At 35.6% G+C, this 7,383-nt stretch overlaps 1 protein-coding gene across 2 annotated transcripts in view; it reads right to left on the bottom strand.

Annotated features, from left to right (window-relative positions):
• Positions 1 to 7,383, bottom strand: part of LOC118737284 — a 78,599-nt gene that overhangs the window by 55,177 nt on the left and 16,039 nt on the right. The window lies entirely within an intron of this gene.

Consider the following 7,383-nt stretch of genomic DNA (forward strand, 5'->3'; position numbering starts at 1 on the left):
TATTTCTCGTTGTTCGCTTTGTGTTGCCGCAGTATTCGCCACAATACCTATTCCGGCCAGGCAGATACCATTCGCACGAATCTAATCCTTCGCACTCGCTTATTCCGACAGTGCGAATCTGATTAGATCCGTGCGGATGGCATCCGTCTGATACCGTAATAGGCATGACTATTGCTCATACCGCCTTGTATAAATTCGCCTTGGCATAAGATGTTGCTTAGACAAGCAACGGCGATAACATTGCCGAGTCTTAGACTGCTTTTACACAGTTCAAGTATTGAATTCAATTCTGCTCGCATGTGGAAGAGAGGGGGTGAGAAGAAAAGGGACTAGTACACATGCGTTTGCACCGTCAAGTCGTTTCAACTTTCTTGCTTTGCTTTTGGCATTTTCGTTGCTTCCCATTTAAAGAACCAAAAACTTGAGTTCAACAGAATTGAAACGTGTAAAAGCAAATAGAAGACGAAAGAGAATGAGCAAGGATTGCTTTCAAGTACTTGAATCGTGTAAATCGGGTGTTATATCATTAGTTATAAACATGGAGTAAATGGTAGGATTCACACTGTGACATTCAGCAATCATCGGGGTTCCTATTATCGAATTGCATTCGATCTTCAAGTAGAGATGTAAAAAACGCATCGGTAAGGTCGATGGTTGCTATTCAATGCTTAGTGCGAACACCTTTTGAATCGGCCCTATTCTGCATTTCGATTACGTTGCCGCATTCCGCTCGACTGGAATCGAACTTGGGTATTCTGCGTTCCGATCGAAACGAAAGAAGAGGAAGAGAGAAAACATCTTTCGAAATCAGCTGTTAGCATAGGAATGTGTGAAATCGAAACAAAACAAAGAAATATTTGCCACCAAACAAGTTCGATAGCCAGCGAAGATCGAATTCGAAACATACGCACCTCTTTTTAAAAAGTTAGTAAAAACGAGTGCAATAATAAAAGCATCTTTTTTATGTAACTTCACATTTTATGTATGTATGTATCTATGCATAAATCTATTCATTTTATATAAAAAGAATAAATTGTATCAGTGCATTTCACAGTCTTATTTATAGGTAATATAAACAAAAACGCCTGGACTTCCACTTTGAAAACGTCGCGCAACATCCCTTTTGGTTGCCATTATTTGAGCCAATTTTTCGTATTGCCCGTATTACCGCTCGCGAAAACACAGAAATTGAGAAAATTCATTTATGATGACTTACAATCATGCACAGTTTTACTTAATTTTTTTATAAAATTTTATTATTTAAACTCACGAAAATAACAATTGAAACGTTCTCCGCAAACAAATTTGCAACTTAGAAAAACGGAACTACGATCGAAATGTAGAATAGGTATAATCGTAAATTTCGAAGATTGATCGAAAGGAAACGGAACGCAGAATACCAAAGTTGCCAAACGGAGAAAATTTCGATTCGATTGCTATTATGAGTTGCATTCGATTTTCGACTGTGGTCGAAAGTGCTGAGCAAACGAATTTTCATTTGGTAGGTCGGTGTTATGCAGACAAACTTTTGTTTGCCAAATTAAATGGCGGCTGCTTAGTTTGCTCGGAGGTGGTTATGTCGAGTTTGGCACAGGGTTGCACGTTCATTATGGTTTTCATGGCTATTGCCAACACGAAATGAGAATTTCAGATGTACATAACGCGCAAAATTTAAAATTTTTGTATATGACAACACCGAATTTGCTGCAGTTTGACCAAACAAAATTAGTTTGCTGTGAGAGTCGCCAAACTCGCTCTCTCCGAGTTTGCTGCAACAACAATTGCACGCAGTTTGCCAAACAAAATTTCTGCATAACACCGACCGTATTATGACGCTCATTCGATGAAGAATAGCGCTATTGTGAATTTCGCTCGTTTAGGTTGTTCACAATAGTATATTTTTCCCCGCTGAGAAGCTTTGCACCCCTATTGCGAATGTCGACTGGCAGTAGATAAACGACTATTAAGCGATTATCGATGCTATTGCGAGTGTCGCTTAGTCGCTCAATTAGCGACTGTGAATACTTTTTAATCGCTCATCCTTTTGCTGTTTTTTAGTCGTTGGAGTTTGCGTTTATAAAATTTACATAAGAATGTACTATAAGTGCTCATTTACACACGGCGATTTTTGTTGCCGCAACTCGACGTTTGTAGGAGAGAGCGAGACGAGGAAAGGAGAGGGGCACCGAGTTGCTCGTGCTCGGGCAACACGCTTTGTGCTCTCGTTCTTCTGTGTAAATTGAGTTAGCGGTTCACAGCTGACAACAACAATTGCATACACAAAAATCGTCGTGTGTAAATGAAATGAGCAACACCAAAAGGGAATGTGAAAAATCGCGTCGACAAAAGTTTCCCTGTATAAACGCAGTCTAATGGATAAAAAGTAAGCCAATTGAACTGGACGTTGTAAAAAATTGTGAAATATACATATGTATGTATGTGTCTGAATTACAGATCAAAAATTATAATCAACAAAAGGCGACTTGCGCGGTTGGGCGTGCTGATGCAGGAGAGTAAGGACATAGGCAAAGGAATTTCCGGAAAGAGGAGGGGAGGAAGCTCTGCTTCTATTGGGAAAGATACATATACAATATTTCTTGTGCATATAACTCCGGCTACGCCATCCACAGTGTTTTTGCGCAGAACCAACATCAAAAGTTTACAAAAAACTGCATAATTTATTAATTGACTAGTCCTCGGAACATGAAATCTTTATTTTAAATTAAAGTTGAATTTTTTCGCTACACTTGTATGTTGAAGTTTTTAAACTCGGGTCACGCGTTTGGACACAAATACCCAACATCGCTGTACAAATAGCTAAACCGTACCGTATTTCTTAAACTTCCATAAAGTTTATTAATGAGGAAAACAGCTTTTCCTGCAAATTCTGTAAAACCTGCAAACCGTGAAGCATCTGGAACGTAACTCCTATTCATAAAACTCACATATGTACATACACTTCATCTTCCAAATCCAAGGGGTCGCCGAATTTCGTAATTCCTTCCTTGCTTTAGCCAACTCTAATCTATTAGCTTCCACATCATCTTCCTTATCACTAAATCATATTTCAGCTGTATCAATTTTTAAATTTTATAATAAAAGCAATTATTTAAAAAATGATGTAAATGAAACACTAAAGAAACAAATGTAAACAAACAAACAGCTGTTTACAATTCAGTCAACCATTCACAATAGTAAAAATTTGTATCATTCAAGTTACACAATAGCAAAATAAAAGATGATCGACTCGATCGAGAAATTTCTATTCTACTGCCAGTCTACACTCGCAATAGGGGCCCGAATGTAACCCATAATAGGGGCCTTGGTTTGTGAATTTCGACAAAAAGTAAAACCGACCTATATTCAATGGCCCGTAGTCATAGTCAAAATAAAGTCGACTTTAAAGTTAGTTGCAGCTTTTTTGACAGATATCCCATTGAAAATTATGTCAAAAAGCTGCAACTAACTTTAAAGTCGACTTTATTTTGACTATGACTACGGGCCCATGACATGAACTAAATTCTAGCAAATGAAATTGGATAGCTACCGTTTATCGTATGGCGTTAAATTTTGGTATTGCCATACGATGGCTATAGTATCAGCTGTTCAATTTCATACGCTTGCAAGCGGCTGCCCGTTTTTATACAATACGATACAATTTAGCAAACTTAAAATAATGTAAGTATTAAAATAAATAACAGGAATTTATGGAAACGATTTAAACACAAGCAATTTTTAAGCAAAAAACAAAACCGACTTCAATTCTCATATAAAAATAAGATAACCGTTAAATTTTTCATGATCAAACACCTTTCTATTAAAAAGGATTATAGACGTGGTCCAAAGTTATGCGGTAACATACATAAAAAAAATATTCCGACGAACTAATAACCTTTTCCTTTTTGTGAAGGCGGTTAAAAAGTTTCATAACAATATTATTTTTAGCCACAATTCTACTCCACATACTAATTTTCAACAATTTGCATCTAATATTTACTGAAATGACCATTGTATGGGAAGTGGGCGTGGTTATAGTCCGATTCCGCCCATTTTCAATAGCAACCTACCTTGGATAAAGGGCAATCTACATACCAGATATCTCAAGTTTTGGTCGAGTTATCGTGTACACGGACAGACGGACGGACGGACAGACAGACATGGCTTAATTGAGATTTAAATTCTGATCATTAAAGTATACATTTGTCCATATCTATCTCGATTCGTTTTTGCTGTTACAAATAACTGTTATGCGAACAAAGTTAATATACTCTTGTGTACAAGTGCGCTTGGATATAAAAACTTTGCATACATTGTGATAAGTTCTCTGTGATTTCACAATATTTTCAACTCTAATCATGATTCAATAATACAAGGTTAGATAATTATTGACAGCCGCCATGAACAAAAGACAAATGTTTGGTTCATGGACAGCCGCGGTTTGTCACTCCCTTACATAAGGTTGCATTTACGAAGGACGGACAAATGGGATGAATGAAATCTCTTAGGTCGGTGTTATGCAGACAAATTTTGGCGGCTGCTTGCTGCAGTTTGACCAAACAAAATTAGTTTGCTGTGAGAGTCGCCAAACTCGCTCTCCCCGAGTTTGCTGCAACAACAATTGCACGCAGTTTGCCAAACAAAATTTCTGCATAACACCGACCTTAGTGCGAAAATGGTAGTAGAAAGTATGCAAAGTAGGCAATTAGTACTGAAATTCATTTTGTAAATCCTAATGTATTTGCCGGAAATCTGGCATTTTAAACGAATTGTTGAACGTAATATTGATATATCTACGTGAATTACGTAATTTATGTGCTATTTAGCTGTAAAAAACTGCAAAATGACTCAGTTTATCGAATCTTGTATTATTGAATCATGAACTCTAATAATGGATTTCTTAAAAGGCAAATTTGTTATTTCATTAACGCCTTTTTGAACTCAATAAAATTTGTATGCTGATTTGCTAATTATAAATTAAATTAATATTTATTTTTTTGCAGCACAAACGATTTGAAAATAGACTTGGAAAAGACTTCAAAATTTTTAGAAATACGACTGAATAATGACTGGGAAAAGACACGCGGGGGATTTGAATTACAGCTGAAAAGTGACTCAAAAAAGGCTCACAATTACAAATACGACAAAAAAATAACTCAAATGATTAGAAATGCAACTGAAAAATGACTAGCAAAAGACTCGAAAAGGATTAGAAATAGAACTTATTAATGACTCGAGCTAGTGTTTAGAAATATGGCTGAAAAGTTATTCGCACGAGACTCATAAATACGACTCGAAAAAGTGTCAGAGGTGATCAGAAAAGCGGGTAGTAAAAGACTCGCCAAGAAGAGTCGCGGGCAGGGTACCATTTTCTACCGACAAAAGAGTCTTTTATGATCAGAAAATGAGCGCATTTATGATCGTTTTAATCGCGCAGAAGACTCTCCAATATGATCAATAATTTCATAACATGTTGAATGGGTACGTATTACCCAGAAAACAATTAGGTTTGATATACATTTGAGAATGATTTGGAATCAAAGCCTTTCTCAAATGTCAAAGGTTTGAAAATGATTTGATATTGATTTGAAAATTACAGCCTTCTCAATAAAAAGGTAAGTTTGATCTCCATTTGAGAATATGGTTAACTCGCAAATCAATTTCAAAGGTTATTTATCAATCGTAGTTCAAATGTGGAAAAAAATTTATTATAGGGAATGTAATTTATTATAGGGAATGAATATTTCATGTTAATTTTTCTTCGCGATGTACATATGTATGTACATAACAAAAGAAACAATTGAGATAAAGTAATTTATAATAAATTCGTCTTCAAGGGCCGCACGCAATTTTATTTTCAAATTACCGTCATCAAGGCAACGCTCAGCTGACGAACCCGCTTTCGCAAACTTTTTTCTCAAAACCAGTTACAAATACAAAGTCGCGTTCTTACGTGATCTTGTATGTTTGGTTCATGAAACGGAACGCAGAATGCCAAAGTTGCCAGACGGAGAAAATTTCGATTCGAGTCGAAATGCAGAATAGGGCTAAATATATCTTCCTGGCCATTTTTGACTAAATCCCGAAGTACGGGAACAGACTAACTGAGATCAGTTGTTTGACTTGGCTTTAAAGTTGCCTCACGACTTGAAGGGAAATATTGTAATCATTATTAATTGCGTACGCGTAGCTGTTAATTGTTCATGTTTAACAAAAACTTTCAAGTTTTTGCGTTCGCGTACGCAAAAAACTTGCAAAGTAGGGGAAGTTGAGAGAGTAAAGTGACATTTCATTTTGAGGGGAAGCTGCTGGTTTCTGCCAACAGTAAAATAGCTGATCAAAAACAGCTGGTTGTCATTTACGCAAATCACAAAATTGAATTAGATGGTTTGGAAGTTAAAATTTACAAAATGCGACTAATTAAACTTGTAAGAAGTAAGTACTTATTTGTTTAATCAATAAACTGTGTCAGTATAACACTTTGTGATGACTTTTCGTATGTTTAAAATTTTACACTTTTGAATGTAAACAAAAATTATATCAGCTGTTCGTCTTACTTGCAAGTTTCTGCAAATTTTCTGTTCGCGTACTAGTTTTAATATTTTTCTCTTGTGAGAGAACAGATGACATTTCGCCAGAATTCGGCATACTATTATATATTAGTAAAAAGTGTGAGCATTGCAACTTGCTTTCATGCTCTTGATACGTGTAACCTCCAAGTTATGATTAAATAGCACAAATAAAGCAACTCTATTGTCATTTATTGCAAGACCTTGGCAGCTCTGATGCTAATTTTTGGACACATATCTGTTTATATCAATGGCTTGTGTTTTCGTATGTCATTACTTTGAAAAAGTTAATTATTTTTGTTAAGTGGGATTGTAATTATTTAAAAAATTCTGAGGTGAGTGTATATATTTAAATGCTATGTGCAAATGCTATGCAGCATATATGTAGTATTCTATTACAACGGGCGAGAAAAGAATTTATTAAAAAGCAGTGTAATATGTATAATATGGATTCACAGCTCCCAGATAGGCAGCAATGGATGCACACGTACTCATATCGAGAGAGTTAATTGTAATACTATACACGAAAACGGGTACGTGCAATTAACAATAAATTAAAAAGTTAAAATATGTTTTAAATGCATCTTTATAAGAAAGTGAAGTCCGAATTTTCACTTATGTAGATCGGAATAAGGAGCCATACTTTCCATTGGTATATCTACATATATGTATGTATATGAACAAATATTTATTTTTATTCAAGAAAACGTAAGTACATCTTTTAAATAAATTATAGACTAAATAATAGATTAATGCGCCGTGCTACGCATAATTACTGGCTGTTGATATGTCAGTCGTCACTTGCCTGATTAATATC

Source organism: Rhagoletis pomonella, unplaced genomic scaffold (genome assembly GCF_013731165.1).
Source record: "Rhagoletis pomonella isolate Grant_MI unplaced genomic scaffold, Rhpom_1.0 Rhpom_scaffold_00004, whole genome shotgun sequence".
Taxonomy (NCBI): Eukaryota; Metazoa; Arthropoda; class Insecta; order Diptera; family Tephritidae; genus Rhagoletis; species Rhagoletis pomonella.